Here is a 19,504-nt window from a genome sequence, read left to right on the forward strand (position 1 = left end):
CAGGGTAAGATTAAGTCAGTCAAAGGAATGTGTGTTTACCTACTTGTCTGGTGCACTGGGAAGGGAAGGTATATTTATCCAAATCTGAGTTGCTTAGCAACCTCATCAGCTTTCCATTCTAGTTAACTAGCTGTGGATGGAGCCTGACAGAGTCGCAGGCTCCGGCGAAGATTCTCATCTTCACAGGAGGCTTAGAGCCAAGGTCAGCAGCTGAGCTGCCGTGACAGTACAATCAATGCTTTTTGTGTTTGGAAAGTAACAGGCTTTTGTATGTGAAAGGGGTCTGAAATATTGTTTTAATCTGAGTGCCATCTTCGATGAGGCTGTAGATCCAACTCTACCTGAGAATCCACCAAATTTAATGAACTACTCAGTTCAAACCTTTAACCAAGTACTGGGATGCTTAAATCTCACCAGATATCATGACTTGAAAATACCAACAGTGTTTAATCATTTTTGTTTTGTTAAAAGGATGTGTTTTATTTTTCTGATGGAAAAAAAAAAACTACCAAAGTTTACCCATTATTTTACCCATAGCATTCTTTCTCATAATGACCTAAAAATCTCCCTATTAATTGTTCCCCACCAGTCATAGTTAACCTGCTGATGCCTCATAGGTCAAGTCAAATCTCTCTCTGTATGACAACCTGGCAACATCCTACCACCAGGTTTCCCGTCTTGTGAGAGTGCCTGTTTTCCCCAATCACATTTCACAGGGAGGGTCAAGTCTCTTGTGAGCCTCACCAATCAGCTCTGGACTCCAATGAAGATTTGCATGTTGGTTTTGAGCCAGGAGGGAGAGCAAAAAGACAGAGAAAACAAGAAGGAAGCTTTGACCTGGGTGGGTACCAGACCTCCATTAACACACGTGGACATGTAGAGAGCTGATGGAAAAAAAGACTCTCTCAACTCATTAAAGACAGGCTTAAGACTGCACGGCGATTATTTGTTTTGGGATTTTTTTGTGATTCAAATGCAAGAACTTAAGTTTATTCTGCTAAACAAATCTCATCCTAGCTCTTGTGTGAAATTATTCAAACTCTCCTAATTTTGCAGAATCCCTTTCCTTTCAGTTTGATGTTAGGTAAATACTTTAACAGACCACATTGTTTATATTTTTATTTATTTATTTTTATTTTATGTAGATGTGTGTGTAAGCATGTATATGTTGTAGTCAGATGTGTGTGGGGGCCAGAAGTGGTGTCATATATTCCTTGAAACTGGAGTTACAGATGGTTGTAAGCAGCCATGTGGGTGCCAGGAACCAAATGCAAGTCCTCTACTCGGGCAGCAAATGTTCTTAACCCCTGAATCCATCTCTCCAGCCCTTACAGTTTATACTTTTACCCAAATAAAGGAAAAATGGTGTGGTGGGTGAAAAGGACATAGTCCAATAGTAAAATCTGGAACCCATTGGCAAGCTGAGAGAGAACCATTGATGAGTAACTCAACTGTAGTTACCAAAGCAGCTGTGAGCACACTGTGAAGAAACTCACCAAGTGCCTTGCAGGAGCCAGAGAAAAAAATTAGGATATTGGCTATCTTCATTGTTATGTTGTTTAAAAGAGTTATTCAACAAAGATTATTGAAGAGCTTTTATATGACTGGTTGCCAGCCTAGGCTTGAATAATAGCATATATTTACTACAAATATGCTAAATATATTTCATATATATGTATATATGTGTTGTTTATGGAGTGCTCCTGTGCCCATTTCATTTCTGTTGTTGTGATAAAATATCCTGACCAGCTAGGTGTGGTGGTATATGCCTTTAATCCAAGTATTCAGGAGGCAGGGGCAGGTGGATCTCTGTAGTTTGAGGCCAGCCTGGTTGAAATAGCAAGTTCCAGGACAGTCAGAGCTATATAGTGAGACCCTGTGTAGAAAACAAACAAACAAACAAAAATTACAAACAAAATAACAACAACGAAATCATGAGAAAAAAAAAAAAAAAAAAACCTTCCCAGGAAGAAAAAGAAAAAGTTTATTTGGCTTACAATTCCATATTATAGTCCATGGGGAAACCAAGGCAGGTAAAACAAATCCCATGCAGAGTCAAGAGCAGAGAGAAATGCCTGCATGCATACTTAGCACTTGGCTAGCCCTCTCTATCCCTATGTAATTCAAAGTCCAATGTCAGGTCAGGTGCCACTCACCATGGACTGGGCTCTCCTACACGCATTTACAATCAAGACAATCCCTCACAGACACGCACATAGGACAACCTGATCTAGACAATTCCTCAATTCAAACTTTCCAAGTGATTCCAGGTTGTGTCAAGTTGATATTTAAAGCTAATTTAAAGCTAACAGTTGTGTGTACAAATAGTAGCATCTTTTTTGCAAAGCAGGAAAATGAGCGACAGAGATGGGAACCAACTCCCATGGCCAGCATTTAATAGTTGTCAGGGCCAGAATCAACTCTGCTTTCAACCAAGCAAGTATGCATCTTTCCCCTACTGCTGTCTGCTCTAAAGCCACACCCACTACTGTTGCTACCTAGCCTTCAACTTTGTTGTCTATGCATAGTGATTTCCTCTTTGTTACAGTCCCATCTATGTGTCCACAGATATGGGTGGACCATATCTGATTTCATGCCTGTGTGTAATAAAGTTTTATTGCATGTGTCTCAGTCCCAAATCATAACTTAGAGATGATATGGACTGAGGAGCCCCTGAATTGTCCTTCAACTCCCAAAGCAAATACATACAATGCAACACTCAATTATACCCACTGATAAAAACACTTCAGAGTCCCCTCTTAGAAGATAAAAATGAAGGTATGTCTTCTCTTCTTTTTCAATCATCCTTTTCTGACACTAACAAAATCACAATTAACTGGATAGTTATTGAAAGAATAACAACATAAAACAGATTAAAATGTTTCAGTAACATCAAGGTATGTCTATTACAAAGGATGTCACTTGCTCTCCCAGTTCTCTGTGCCTCTTGGGGACAGCTGTGAAAAGTTACCTAGGTATTGGTCCACACGGGCATAAAACATACACATTCATTTTCTTGAAAGTCCTTTCATGTCAGATTCTCCCATAAAAGAAAATGCCGTGTATACATATGTATCAGTGTGTGGGTATGCATGTGTGAATACCAGTATCTACAGAAACCACAAGAGGATATTTGATCCCCTGGAGCTTGAGTTACAGGTGGTTGTGAGCCACCCAATATGGGTTCTGGGAACCAAACTCTGATCCTCTGCAAGAGCAGTATCCACCGTTTAACACAGAGCCAACTCTCTGTCTGCCCCCGTTCTTTTTAATGCTGGCACTCTCCCATATGAACGTCTGTGTTGTACTATACCAGCTTCTTTCTTCCAGTTTTCACATTGAAAAGCATGTTCTTAGTTATTTAATTTAGAATATCCTTATCTGGTCTGCACTGAAGGCCCAGCTGTGTTCCACGCATCAGATGAAAGCGAACACACTGAACCTCTGAATAACTCTAGAGTAGGTGCTCATAGCGTCTCGGATTCCTCAGATGAGGGAACTGAGAATAGGGCAATGATGTTGTTTGTCCTAGGTTATGTGGCTAGTAAAACACAACTGTCATTCGAGCTCAGATGGTTTGACTCAAGACTCCATGCTGACCTGTGCTGGGCTCTGGTTATTCTTCATAACCGCAGCACAGTTGTCTGTGCCTAAGGCTGAGCAGCTGCTGAGCAAAAGATGCTTTGGATGCCGGTCATACTGGCACAGGTCTCGGATCCTAGAATTTACAGAAGGAGAAAGGGCTGAAGTTCAAGGTCAGCCTGTGTCTGAGGCAGGGAGAAGAGGACATGGAGGAAATAGGGAAAGGACGCAAGATGAAGGAGATGGTTTAGTTGGTAAAGCACTTGCTCTGCAAACATGAGGACCTGAGTTGAGGTGTCCAGCACCAGCTTAAAAAGCTGTGTATAGTGCATGATTGTAATCCTGATGAAATGAAAGAGGAAGGCAGAGACAAGCAGATCCCTGGAGCTCACTGGCCAGCTAGGCTAGCACATTTGGTGAAGTTCCAGGCCGACGAGACCCTGTCTCAAGCACAAAGGCATCTAAGAAAAAGCACACTTGAGTACACACACACACACACACACACACACACACACACACACACTGACTGTCCTTACATGTGTACGCTTGCCTGCACACACAAATGCTTTCCCTAAACCAGGCTGTCAGGCTTTGGTGGAGCACACCTTTAATCCAAGCACATGTGAGGCAGAGGGAGACAGATCCCTGTGAGTTCAAGGCCAGCCTGGTCTACAGAGTGAGTTCCAGGACAGCCAGGGCTACACAGAGAAACCCTGTCTTGGGAGGGAAAACTGCCATTGCTTTTCCTAGCATTTTCTGTGGAACAAGCTGAGAAAGAAGAAAAGGTGATGGAACGCTGCCGCGCCCATTCTGACAAGCTGCACACAGCTTTCTGGGAGCCAGACAACTGCATCCTCCTGCAAACACGATCAGCTCCCTGCAAATGTGAAGTCACTTTAACCAGACACGCCGAGGGAGTGGGGGTGACAGCTTGAAGAGCTGTGGCTTTTAAATCCTGCAGAATGGCAGCTCAGACTTCCCACCGTTTTGAACAAAGCTTCATGTGGCACATGGTTTTAAATTAATGGTAAACACAATCTAAGCAGGCCTTTAAAGGAAGAGTGTGTCTCGAGAAATCTTGCCTTACAAAAACAAAGGCAACAACAGCTAAAGCCCTAGCCCCACAGACAGAAGACAGGCAGTTTTGTGTCTCAGAGCAGCTTAAAAGCCAAAGTGCATTTGATTCTTTCCCCCTGGTTCTGTTGTTTCTGTGATGACAGTTTTTGTATTTCATAAGGATGCTCTTGCAGTTGCCCTTAGTGATTCGGATTTCAGAGACTTCAGGAGAACCTCGCCCATGTTTCTGGAGTTCAGCTTGGCTCCACCCTTCCTTTGCCAAGTGCCAAGTAGGAACTACAGCTACCAGTTCCCTTTAGCGATTCAGTGCTAAGTAGCTCTCTGCTCTAATTTGACCACTGACCTTCAAAGCAGCGGAAGCCCTGGCTGATGTGTTAGCAGTGATATATAAACATGTGCGCATTTCTGAAAGTCTGAGGGTGTGAATCACCAGGAGGATGATGGCTTGGACCTGAGCATGAGTGCTCCCTTGAAAGGTTTCTTCACTGTTGGCAGTAGTAGAAAAAAATTTGGAGCCTCATGATGAAAAGAAATGACATAAAGAATTAATGAAGAAAGGTCAATGCCAAGTATATGCACTGGTTAGATCAGACAATCAGAAGAAGGGTAGAAAATGGTAAACCAGCAGCTTCTAGGGAAAAACACAAATTAACTTGTTGAACTGATGAAAGTCCATCATTTCCGGGAGGCATGGTGGCAGTGGGTCACATTGCATGCGCAGTTAGGAAGCTGAGAGAGACCACTGCTCTTGTTTTCTTCTTTTCTCTTTTTCCTTCTATCTGGAAGTGGAGCATAAGGGATAGTACCATCCACAAGTAGGGTAGGTCCATCAAATCTCTCTGAAAATGCCTTTCTAGACATTCCCAAGCATGTGTGATACTTTAAATCCCATTGAGTTGGCACTTAAGATTAACCACAGCCCCTGCTTCCATCTTTTGACACCCTCTTATGGATGCTAGTCACCCTCCTGTCTAGTGTGTCTTCCTACAGAAGACACGCTCTCCATGACAGATTTAAGCTCAATGACCATTGTACACCTTTTTATCATCCAAAACAGATGTATGTGTCATTATTCTAATGTAGAGTGAAATTTATTCTGATAAGGTGACTTCTGCCCCAGACTAAAAAGCTAAGAAATTGAGACAAATATAGTAATGATTCCAGAGAAATGTTTGCCTTCACCTTGGCTTTATGTCATCTACACAGGAAAAACACTGTAGAAGACACCAAAGCAGACCAAAATATCAATTGGCACCTTCATTGAAACTAATGGTTTGCCTACAGCTCATCTTTCTGCATTATCTGGTTTGAGGAGAGCTTTTCATTGCCTTTAGGCTCTTCTGCAATTCTCTTGGTTGTAGAAGAACAGATTCCATGGCAATTTTTAGAAATAGATCTGCAGATAAATTCTGTCTGCTGGAGAGACAATTGACTTCTCTCTTCATTCTTGAGCAATAGCCAGTTTTGTGTCTTCTTATGAATATATATCATGGCCCACGCATGCTTCCTCTTTGGAAATTCTCTTTGGAATCAGTTATAAAATCATACCACTTCCCCCAACTCACTAATGAGCTAAATTCCCTAACAGCTATTCATTTTGCAAGTGTATGAAAACCAAGATTTTACCTTTTTATTGCATTATCTTTAACAACGTAACCAAGTGCCATTAAACATTCTGATTCAAGACATTTATAAAACTACTCAAGCCATCACTTCCTCTTGCGCTAGTAAAAAAGCCCTAGCTTCCCCTTGCAAGAGCGACATATGGAAATGTGGTTATTCCCCTGAGCTCTGCTCAACTTCTCAATCTCCCAAATAAATTTCCTTCGGAATTTAAAATTCAGTAACCAAAAGAGAATCAAGACTTTTTCACCACTTACCATCACTTATTGATTCTCAAATTTCCATTCTGAAAAATGGCCATGTATGCCTGTGAGAGCGATGCCTCAGGGCCACCTAAACTGACTTACATAAAGCACAATCTCTGGAGTGTGGTGGGTGCTGAGTAAACATTTGCTAGCGGCACAAAAATCAAAGATTGGCTCAAAAGACAGCACATACTGGATCAGATGGACCATAGGCTAGAAGCCACCACAGTTCTGTGTTCCTCTCCTACTTCCAACCAGAACAGACAGGCTCTTTGCTTTGATGCAATGAGCAGGCACAAAACATAAGGGCCACCTCAACTGAAGAACCCACCAATAAAATTCAAGTGTGACATCTATAGACATCTGTTAAAGGCTCCCCGAAAGCAGATTGTGCAAATGCAGAACACGGACATATCAAATATACATCTCAAATCCTCTTGCTGGTCTGCAGGATTATCTATAGGTCTGCAATATAAATGTAGGTTTCCCAACCTAGCAAGCAGAAGGACCAGCATGGGAACTTTCCAAAATAGTTTTCAGATGCCTCAAAGGGATCTTGGAGAATGAAAGACATACCAAATGTTAGGAAAATGGAAAAATATTGCCTTCATCTACATAAGGATAAATGTTATAAAATATCAACCCACAGGTTTAGGAGAGACCCTAGGAAATATTCTGGGGAAAGGTATTAGAGTAATAGTTTATGAGTGCTTGGAAAATGAAGAGAAATGAACAAAAATTTTAAAGATTGATAATGCTGTGTTGAACGAGCAAAGAAGTATAGAGAAGACTGTTTATCAAAATTTAAGAATTACATGTCATTGGGGAGGCTGGCTCAACAGCAAAGTCTCATTCAATGAGTCTGGATGAAGCCTGGGGTTGTTCAGCCCTTACAAGTTCCCAGATGATGCCAATTTTGTTTGGTGAGACCATGCTTTGTGGAACTTGTAATACAAACGGAAGAAAATGTCCTTAGGACTTTAAAAGCGTGCATCTCTTAATTCAGCGAAGCTATTCCCAGCCTTACCACCTTTGTTGTTTTTATTTACTTGAAAATGTATGTAAAAGGATGCTCTGAACAGTTTCCAAAAAATCAAAACATTGGCAATAACGTAAATGTCTACCCACAGCAGAGGAATCGGATGAATTGGGGAAACTGAAGACTATTTTGAGTACTTTAAAGAGCATATGGGCAAACATGGGAGAGCTTTGGGTATTTTATTCAGCGAATACATTTGTTGCTGTTCTCATTGTTGAGAAAAAATATCTGACAGCAGCAACCAAAGGAAGGAAAGATTATTTGGCTCATGATTTGAGAAGAGATGCAGACCACCATGATGCAGAAAACATGGCAGCAGGAAGGTGGCTGATCACATTACATCCGAAGGAAAAATGAGTGCTAGCATCGGCTCCTTCTCTTCTTTCCTTTTTTTTATTCAGTCTGGCATCCCAGTGCATAGGACTCATTTTCAGCTGGGTCATCCTGCCAGAGATACATCTATGTAAAAAAAAAAATCCACAAACAGATTTTGTAAGACCCCCCCTCGGAAACTCAGGTCTCCAGAATCTTTTCCCAGGACTGCGGCCACCCCAATCACCATGAGGAGGTGGAAACTTGATGCAAACAGCAAGAGTCTTTAATGAAAGGTGGACGTTTGTACAAACGGGCTCTCTCAGCATGCAGGCTAGAGAGCAGCCCCGTCCCCCAGGCACAGGTGTTTTTAAAGGCAAAAACCACAAGCTTAGGGAGGGGCGTGACCAGAGCCATGGGTTCCTATATTTCTTTGCTAATTTTTAAGTCTTTCGATTTCAAATCCACCCCAATTGATAATGAAGATTAACAATCAAGGTCAGGAAATATGGAACATTATCCAATACAAATTTGGAAGAGATAATTGATAGATTATTCATATACTTGAAAATATCCAGGAGGACAAACATCAATTTCCTACTGCCTTCTCTCAATAAGGGTGTAAGGTGAGGTATCGGGGCCCATAAAATGGCTCCACTACATCTTGGCTTAAGGTCAGAGAGTTCAAACCCACGATTGCTCTTTCAAGGTTAAACAAAAGAATGTTCGGCCTAAAGTGTGGCTATTCTGTGTCTTGCCTTGACAACAGGATCTTTGGCCTAAGGAGTAACTAATGGAAGTCTTACCTTGACAGCAGGATATTTGGTTTGGGTGTGGTTACTTGATGTTTTGGGTATTGAGAGGGTAATTTATTTTAGCATAACAAGTTATGCTAGCTTGTTCTTTGTATCTTGGTGAGGAAGTCTTCTGCCTCCTCCCCCCCCTTTTGCTTGGGGTATATAAGAGCTTTGAATAACAAACTTAGGGCTGATCCTGGTATTCACCAGGTGCCCTCCTGACTCTATCTCTTGTCTGTTTCTTTCTTCAATCCACACTTCCCATCTCAGGTATGGACCAGGCAGGTCAGCTGGACACGGAAGATGATGCCCTGCAACATGAGTTACTACAGCGAGGTGAGGGGAATGAATGGGGGTAGCTGGTAGAACTGAGCTATTTTATGTATGTTCATTATGAGAATTCATTTCCTACATGTGTCATTTCAAACAGAAAAGAGCATGGTGACCCATAGAAGTTGCTGTGGATTAGTTACAGCAAGTTCTTGCATAGTAGTGTTACAAGGGTCTTAGATTTCAAAAGCAATGAGGTGTGTTTGTAGTTGTTAGAAACAGCCTAACCAGGTAATCGGGTCCCATTCTCTCTCTCTCTCTCTCTCTCTCTCTCTCTCTCTCTCTCTCTCTCTCTCTCTCTCTCTGTGGGTGTGGGTGTGGGTGTGGGTGTGGGTGTGGGTGTGTCTCACTCCCTCTCTTTCTGTCTCCATCTCTCTCATGCACACACACAGTAGATCTTTTATAGAGTACTGAAGGACTCTGTTTTAGGTCTTTTTAAAAATTTATGTTTCATAAGAAAAAAAGGCAATGTATTAAAATTTTGGATAAAATGAATCTACAAGGTATCTAATTATTTGGATGACAAAATGTTACATTCAAAAAAATTCTTAATTACTTGGAACATTAAATCAAAACCAGAGCAATGAAAATCATTTAGAATAAGTATCAGTCTCAGGTTCTAAGTTTAAAACTCCAGCTACACAATTGGAAAATGTGAAAAGTGTGATTTAATAGAAGTCTCATTGATGAGACAGGACTTTAGCTGATTGGTACTTTGTCATTGATGAGACAGGGACTTAAGCTCATTGGCACTTGGAGTAAGCTAAGAATATAATTTGATTACCATTGATACTTTGTAAGATCCCATGCCAGCAATAGGATTGGTTCCTAGTCAGATAACAGCCAATGTGTTTGTTTGTGTTCAGTACTGAATAAAGTAAAGTTACTTCAACCAATATCAACCATTCACAAAAGTGTAACCAACATATGGAAGGAACGCTTAAGACCATGTCATTTATGAGTCTTTCTGGGAGAATTTTTGAATTATTGAGTCATGGGGGAAAATGCAGGGGAGGAAGCCAGAGCATCAGCTAAAAGAAGATTCCCCCAAAGTACAAAATAGGGCCACAATTGCATAGGAGCAAATTACAGGAGTAAAAAGCTGAGCTGATCTGGCAATCAAATAGATTGTTTTTGCCAGCACATCCACAAAACAGCAGTAGTAAGTTCCCTTCTAGGCTCTATGATCTTTCCAGCCCTGGCTTTCAAGTACCAGGCATGAATTTTCTCCCATGAAACAGGCCTCAAACCCAAGCAGAAGGTGGTTGGTTACCCAATTACAGTCATGCCAGTAGTGTACCAACGGCTGGAAAGTGGAAGAAATTAGGTAGTTCCCAACCACACTTTGGATCACTGGCTATGCCGTGTGCTTCTAACCCTCTCATGTGGGAAAACAACAAGACCCCTAATAGCTTCATTGGAGCATAGCACATACTATAAAACCTGCCTACTGTTGAGTAGATAATGCCATGACTTTCAGTAAATTTATGGAGCTGTGTGAGTGAAGGGACCAGCTCCCCTTCCGGCAGCCATAATGGCCAAACAGGTGCTTGTCTGACCTTGTCCTAGACACTAGAAAGTCAGATGCCTGCCTCATGACAAGGAACCAATCAGAAGTTAGCTGGTGGCTCTATGCTTTACGACCCTGTGTGTACTTTACGGACAAGCGCACAGCAATGACGCACAGAGCATAGCAACCACCCTGGGAGGGCCTATGGCCCATAACAACCAGTTGGCCAATCAACACAGGGCAAGCCCTCCAAGCCTGGAGGCACAGCAATCGTGAGCCTGTGCATACCCCTAGACACTCCCCTGACACTGCCTTACAAGATTTCTCTCTGCAGAGGTTTGAGCTGTCTTTGCAAGCCATCCGCCATGGCGGGTGGGTGAAAGTCCCGAGCTAACATGGGGTTAGCTCTTAAAAAAATAAAAAAAATAAAAAAAAATAAAGCCTCATGCAGTTTGCAGCAAGCTCTTGAATCCACCTGGTGATTGGGGTGACTGCAGTCGTGGCCTGGGACCCCGAATACCTGAGTTTTCCGGGGGTCTAACATGAGCTCATCACTACTCAATTTTTCCTTCCATTTCATTTTCTGCCCTCACCTCTGTTCCCATCCTGACCCTAAGCAGCTATTTGTTTATCAGCACCCTTTCTTTAAACATGCCCTTCCTTTATCCAGGGCTCTCTGGGTAAAGAGAACCACTAGAATAATTAAAGAGGAAATATAACAGATTGGCTTACATGATCAAAGGCAGGACAGCTCCACCTTTACAGGCTTAGTGGCCTGCGGGTTGGAGAGGCAAAAAACCAAGTAGCCACACAGTCCAAGAACTAGAAGCGTAACAACAAGGAGGACCCATGGTACTGAGGCCACAGGCCTGGAAGTTCCCCGGGGAAGGATGATGTGAGTACACACTGAGAAGCTGCAGAAGTCAGAGTCTGACGATTATAGGTGATGGTGGTGGCAGCACACACATCCACTGAAGATGAGTGAAGCTTGCACAGTCTGGTAAGTCCTGCTTTCTTTGTGCTCGCACTCCATCTAGGCTGCTGCCCTGGGAAGACGCTGTCCACATTCAGGATGGATGTGCCCCTTCAGTTAGTGCCCTGCCTGCCACACATCTCCAAAAACCACCTTCCAGACACAACCAGAAAGTGTGCTTTCCTGGTTTACTAAGCATGCCTGAAGCCAGTCCAGCTGACAGTCACAATTAACCATTCCCCCAGATAAGCAACCATGCCGCCCAGACTCCTTTCCATCTGGATTTTGAGGTTTAGTGCTACGCTGTAGCATGGAAGGATATTGTACTCTCTCTTAAAGCTGAATACTGTGGTATTACTTGTCAATAATACCGCAAAGGCTAAAGCTTTTGCAAATAATAATCGACACAACCATTGATCTATTTATCCTGATGTGGGTTGGGTTTTATTTCTCTTGCCTAGACATCTAGGAGTAAAATGGGAAGATCACAGAGTTGAATTATGTCTGGCTTTTACAGAAATTGACACACCATTTTCCAGAGGCCATACCTTTTTCCTTCCCGCCAGCAGTATGTGAGCTCCATCTTTTCCTATCCCTGCCACCAGCTCATGTTTCTTTAAATCTTTGTTATTATAACCACTTCTTAGAAAGTGCACACTGGCATCTTATTAAGGCTCTAATTTACATTTCCTTGAAGACTAATATTGAGTCCTTTCATGTACAATTATTAGGCATCCGTGTCTTCTTTAATAAGATATCTGAGTCTTGTCCGATTTAGATAAATTACTGTATCTTTTTTTATTAAGAATTCTTTTTTTTTGGGGGGGGGGGTTTCGAGACGTGGTTTCTCTGTGTAGCTTTTTTGGAGCCTATCCTGGCACTCTCTCTGGAGACCAGCCTGGCCTCAAACTCACAGAGATCCGCCTGTCTCTGCCTCCTGAATGCTGGGATTAAAGGTGTGTGCCACCAAAGCCCGGCTAAGAATTCTTTATAGATTCTGTATACCTGTCATTAATTAGAAAAATGATTTGAAAATATTGCTCTGTGTTTCCAGATTACCATTCCGTTTTCCTGAATGTCAGTTTTTTTGTACAAGTAATAAAGTTTGAATAAGCTCAACTTAACAATTTGTTTTGGTTTTATGCCTTGTGCTGCTGGTATCTTCTGGTCCCACAAAATTCCTTACTAACACAGAAATGTGAAAATTTAGTCCCACTATTTAAAGTCCCACTATTAAAGTCTATTTAAAGAGTTTTTCTCATTTCAGTTTTTTTAATCCATGGCTCCTTTTGTACTCTTTCCAGTATAAAGGCAAAATTCCAAGTTTTCTTATTCATATGATTTTTGCATATAAATGCACAATGGCTTTATTTTCCTTATTTGAAAAAGTACCCTTTCATATGTGTCACATCCACCCTTGACCAGCAAGAACGATGAAACACCGAGGAACCTTCTTCTCACAGTTTAATCGGGAACCTTGATTTACAGTGAATGGCGGCCCGGGTAGAGAAAGACGGAGCCTGATATAGTCTACATCTACCAATCACCTAACCCTACGTGGCGCACCAGGATAGGTTGTCTCCAAGCAGAATTAAGAGGATACATAGCCTTTACCAAATTAGGAGTTGTTTACCACAGAGAACACTCGCCGTCGGGCTGGCGGAAGGCGGAAACCGGCACCATCTTTTGGGCGCGGTACTTTGCAGCTCCCAACACATATGGACATTTTTGTTGAAGATGGATATACCAGGGTCTGTGGAGTTTCAATTATATTTCTTTAATCTGTAGTAGAGATTGTTTATACTCTACTTGCCAAATCCAGCCTACTATATTTTTTGCAAATAAAGTTTTATTGGACACAGCCATGTGTTTATATATTGTGCAGGCTGCAATTGCCTGTGGTAGCAGACTTGGAAATTGCAACAGAATCCTCAACCTCACAGATATTCACTAACTGGATGTATATTTGGCCATCATTGTACCTAACAAAAAGCAAGTTAATGGAGGAAGGGTTTATTTTAAGTCATGATGTGAGGGTACAGTCCATCATGATGAGAAAGGCATGATGGTAGAAGCATCCTGAAGTTACGGCAGCAGAAGCGCAAGTCTGCTTGCTCACATGTGAGTGGATCAGGAAGCCTAAAGAGGGGAATGAAAGCTTTTCTCCTTTCTCCTTTCATTAAGTCTGGGACCCTTGTCTATGGAATAGTAACACACAAATCAGGGATGGTCTTCCCAGTTAAACCTCTCTGGAAATGTTGTTACAGACATGCCAAGAGATGTGGCTCCTGGGAGCATCTAAATCCCACCAACGTGACAGTGAAGAGCAAGCACTTCACAGGCCCTTTCTAAAAATCTTGCCAAGCCCTAATCTAGACACTTAACCTAAGTCAACATGATATTGTTTTGATTATTAACTTTGCTTTAGAATTCGTCATGAAATCATCCACGATAAATCCTCCATCTTTCTACATGAAACTGGGTACTTGGGACTTGCATATAAATTTTAGGAAATCATCAATTTCTACAAAGCACTACTCTATGATATGATAAGAATCATGTTAAGTCTATAGATCCATTTGGGGAGAGTAACAATCCTGGAAATGTTAGCTTTTACTGTCTGAGACCATATCTCTCCATTTATTGAAAGCTTTGGTTTTTCCTCAATGTTTTTTCCCCCTTTACAATAATAATAAGATTTTGGGTTCTTTTTTTGTGTTTTTTTTAAATATTAATTCACATGTCAATCCCTTCTCCCTCTCCCTCCCCTTCCCCCAACCCTGCCCCCAACCTCCCACTTGACCCCCAACCCCATCCACCCTCCACACCCCAGGCTGGGTAGGGCCCTCAACGGGTGCTCTCCAGAGTCCACCACATCATTCCTGGCCCGGGCCTAGGCCCTCCCCAATGTGTCCAGGCCGAGACGTGGGATGGGCTCTCAAAGTCCCTTCTTACACCAGCGAAAAGTACTAATCCACTACCAGGGGCCCCCTAGAGTGCAGAGGCCTCCTCATTGACATCCATGTTCAGGGGTCTGGATCAGTCCCGGCTGGCCTCCCAGACAGCGGTCTGGAGTCGATGTGATCCCCCTTGTTCAGACCAGCTGTTTCTGTGGGTTTCACCAGACTGGTCCCTACCCTTTGATCTTCATTCCTCCCTCTCTGCAACTAGGTTCCAGAGTTCAGTTCAGTGTATATCTGTGGGTGTCTGCCTCTGCTCCCATCAGCCACTGGATGAGGGCTCTAGGATGGCATAAAAAGTAGTCATCAGTCTCATCATAGGGGAAGGGCATTTAGGCTATCCTCTCCACCACTGCCTAGATTGTCAGATCGTATCATCCTTGTAGATCTCTGGAAATCTCCCTAGTGCAAGATCTCTCCTCAGAGCTATAATGGCTCCATCTGATATGGTATCTCTCATCCTGCTCTCCTCTATTCTTCCCCCAACTCAACATTTCTGCTCCTCCATTTCCTCCTCTCCCCTCCTCTTCTCCTCCTCTCATTCTGGCAGCTCTGCCTCCCCTATCCTCATGCTCCCAATTAGCTCAGGAGATCCTGCCCCTTTCCATTCTCTGGGGTCCATGCATTTTTCCCTTAGAGTCCTTCTTGTTTCCTAGTTTCTTTGGTGAAGAAGATTGTAGGATGGTAATCCTTTGTTCTATGTCTAAAATTCATGTATGAGTGAGTACATACCATGTTTGTCTTTTTGTGACTGGGTTACTTCACTCAGGATGGTTTCTTCTAGTTCCATCCATTTGCCTGAGAATTTCAGGATTCCATTGATTTTTTTCTGCAGAGTAGTACTCCATTGTATAAATGTACCACATTTTCTCTATCCATTCTTCAGTTGAGGGACATCTAGGTTGCTTCCAGGTTCTGGCTATTACAAACAATGCAGCTATGAACATGGTTGAACATATGACCTTGTTGTATGAACGTGCATTATTTGGGTATACGCCCAAGAGAGGAATTGCTGGATCTTGAGGTCGACTGATTCCCATTTTTCTGAGCAACCAACATCCTGATTTCCAAAGAGGTCTTACAAGTTTGCACTCCCACCAGCAATGGAGGAGTGTTCCTTTTTCTCCACATCCTCTCCACCATAGACTGTCATTTGTGTTTTTATTTTAGCCATTCTGGCCGGTGTAAGATGGTATCTCAGAGTTGTTTTGAGTTGCATTTCTCTGATGGCCAAGGATTTTGAGCACTTTCTTAAGTGTCTTTCAGCCATTTCAGATTCCTCTGTTGAGAATTCCCTATTTAGTTCTGCACCCCACTTTTTAATTTCATTGTTTGGTGTTTTGGTGGCTAGCTTCTTGGGTTCATTGTATATTTTGGAAATCAGCCCTCTGTCAGATGTGGAGTTGGTGAAGATCTTTTCCCATTCTGTGGGCTGTCATTTTGTCTTACTGACTGTGTCCTTTGACTTATTTGACTTATAGAAGCTTCTCAGTTTCAGGAGGTCCCATTTATTAATTGCAGACCTCAATGTCTGTGCTACTGGCATAATGTTCAGGAAGCGGTCTCCTGTGCCAATTCATTCAAGGGTATCTCCCACTTTCTCTTCTAGAAGATTCAGTATGGCCGGATTTATGCTGAGATCTTTGATCCATTTGCACTTAAGTTTTGTGCATGGTGACAGATATGGACCTATCTGCAATTTTCTGCATGTCTGAATCCAGTTGTGCCAGCACCATTTATTGAAGATGCTATCTTTTTACCATTGTATAGATTTAGCATCTTTGTCAAAAATAAGGTGTTCGTAGTTATGTGGGTTAATATCAGGGTTTTCAATTCGATTCCATTGGTCTATCTGTCTATTTTTGTGCCAATACCAAGCTATTTTCAGAACTATGGCTCTATAATAGAGCTTGAAGTCAGGGATGGTGATGCCTCCAGAAGATCCTTTATTGTATAGAGTTGTTTTGGCTATCCTGGGTTTTTTATTTTTCCATATAAAGTTGAGTATTGTTCTTTCAAGGTCTGTGAAGAACTGTGTTGGGAGTTTGATGGGGATTGCATTGAATCTGTAGATTGCTATTGGAAAGATTGCCATTTATACTTTGTTGATTCTACCTATCCAAGAGCATAGGAGATCTCTCCATTTTCTGGTATCATCTTTAATTTCTTCCTTTAAAGACTCAAAGTTATTACTGTACAGGTCTTTCACTTTTTTGGTTAGTGTTATCCCAAGATATTTTATATTGCTTGTGGATATTGTGAAGGGTGATGTTTCTCTGATTTCTTTCTCATTGGATTTATCATCTGTATATAGTAGAGCTTCTGATTTTTTTTTAGTTAACTTTGTATCCTGCTTCTTTGCTGAAGGTGTTTCTCAGCTGTAGGAGTTCCCTGGTAGAATTTTTCGGGTCACTTATGTAGACTATCATATCATCTGCACATAGTGAAAGTTTGACTTCTTCCTTTCCAATTTGTATCCCTTTGATCTCCTTTTCTTGTCTTATTGCTCCAACTAGAACTTCAAGTACAATATTGAAGAGATATGGAGAGAGTGGACAGCCTTTAGAAATATGGCTCCGAGTTTCTCTCCATTTACTTTGATGTTGGCTGTTGGTTCAGTGTATATTGCTTTTATCATGTTTAGATATGTTCCTGTTATTCCTGTTCTCTCCAAGATTTTTATCATGGAAGGATGTTGGATTTTGTCAAAGGTTTTTCAGCATCTAGTGAGATTATCATGTGGTTTTTCTTTTTCAGTTTGTTTACATGGTGGATTACATTGATGGATTTTTGTATGTTGAACCATCCTTGCATCCCTGGGGTGAAGCCTACTTGATCATAGTGGATGATTTTTCTGATGTGTTCTTGGATTCGATTCGCCAATATTTTGTTGAGTATTTTTGCATTGATATTCATGAGGGATAGTGGTCTGTAGTTCTCTTTCTTAATTGTATGTTTGCATGGCTTGGGTATCAAAGTGATTGTAGCCTTGTAAAAAGAGTTTGGCAATGTCCCTTCTGCTTCTATTGTGTGGAACAATTTGAGGAGTACTGGTATTAACTCTTGTTTGAATTTCTAGTAAATTCTGCAGTGAAACCATCTGGCTCTGGGCTTTTTTTGGTTGGGAGGCTTTTGATGACTGCTTCTATTTCATTAGGTATTATAGGTCGATTTAAACTGCTTATCTGTTCTTGGTTTAATTTTGGTAAGTAATATCTATCCAGAAAATTGTCGATTTCCTTTAGATTTTCGAATTTTGTGGAGTGCAGGTTTCAAAGTATGACCTGATGATTCTCTGGATTTCCTCAGTGTGGTTGTATGCCCCTTTTTGTTTCTGATTTTGCTAATTAGAGTGCTCTCTCTCTCTCTCTGCCTTTTGATTAGTTTGGACAGAGGCTTCTCTATCTTGTTGATCTTCTCAAAGAACCAACTCTTTGTTTCTTTGATTCTTTGTAATGTTTTCCTAGTTTCTACTTTACTGATTTCAGCCCTCAGTTTGATTATCTCCTCACATCTACTCCTCCGTGGTGAGTTTGCTTCTTTTTGCTCTAAAGCTTTCAGTTGTTCTGTCAATTCTCTAATGTGACTTTTCTCCAGTTTCTTCATATGGGCATTTAATGCTATGAACTTTCCTCTTAGCACTGCTTTCAGAGTGTCCCATAGGTTTGGGAATGTAGTGTCTACATTCTCATTAAATTCTAGAAAGTCTTTAATTTCTTTCCTCATTTCTTCCTCAACCCAGGAATGGTGTAATTAGGTGTTATTCAATTCAGTTTGTAGGCTTTCTGCAATTTGTATTGCTGTTGAATTCTAACTTTAAAGCATGGTGATATGATAAGATACAGGGGGTTATTTCAATTCTTTTTTATGTGCGGAGGTTTGCTTTGTTGCCAACTATGTGGTCAATTTTAGAGAAGGTTCCATGTGGCAGTGAGAAGAAGGTGTATTTTTTGTGTGTTTGGGTGGAATTTCTATACATATCTGTTAAACCCAGTTGGGTCATATCTTCTGTTAGATCCTTTGTTTCTTTGTTAGGTTTCTGCTTGGTAGTCCTGTCTAGTGGAGAAAGCAGGTTGTTGAAGTCTGCTGCTATAAGTGTGTGTGGTTTTATGTGTGGTTTGAGCTTTAGTGATGTTTCTTTTACAAATGTGGGTGCCTTCATATTTGGGGCATAGATGTTCAGGATTGAGACTTCATCTTGATGGACTTTTCCTGTGATGAGTATGAAATGCCCTTCTTCATCTCTTTTGATTGATTTTAGTTTGAAGTCTAATTTGTTAGATATTAGGATTGCTATACCAGCTTATTTCTTGGGCCCTTTTGATTGGAAAATCTTTTCCCAACCCTTTACTCGGAGGTAATGCCTGTCTTTGAAGTTCAGGTGTGTTTCTTGTAAACAGCAGAAGGATGGATTCTGTCTTCATATCCATTCTGTTAGCCTGTATCTTTTTATAGGCAGGTTAAGACCATTTGCATTGAGGGATATTAATGTCCATTGATTGTTGGTTCTTGTTTGTTTTGGATTTATTATTGGTGGTGTCATTGTATGTGAATTTTGCCCTCCTGTTTCTTTTCATGTTTGGTAAAATTGTATTATCTATTGTCTATGTTTTTGTGAGTGTGGTTATCTTCATTGGGTTGGAGTTTTCCTTCCAGAACTTTCTGTAGTGCTGGATTTGTGGATATGTATTGTTTAAGTCTGGTTTTGTCATGGAATATCTTGTTTTCTCCATCTATAGTAACTGAAAGTTTTGCTGGGTACAGTAGCCTGGGTTGGCATCCACACTCCCTTAGTGTTTGTAGGATATCTATCCAGTACCTTCTGGCTTTCAAAGTTTCCATTGAGAAGTTGGGAGTGATTCGGATAGGTCTGCCTTTATATGTTACTTGGCCTTTTCCCTTTGCTGCTCTTAATATTTTTTCTTTATTCTGTAGGTTTGGTGTTTTGATTATTATGTGTCGCGGGGACTTCTTTTTGTGGTCCAGTCTGTTTGGTGTTCTGTAAGCTTCTTGTACTTTCATAGGCATATCCTTCTGTAGGTTGGGGAAGTTTTCT

Source organism: Cricetulus griseus, chromosome 3 (genome assembly GCF_003668045.3).
Source record: "Cricetulus griseus strain 17A/GY chromosome 3, alternate assembly CriGri-PICRH-1.0, whole genome shotgun sequence".
NCBI classification, from domain to species: domain Eukaryota; kingdom Metazoa; phylum Chordata; class Mammalia; order Rodentia; family Cricetidae; genus Cricetulus; species Cricetulus griseus.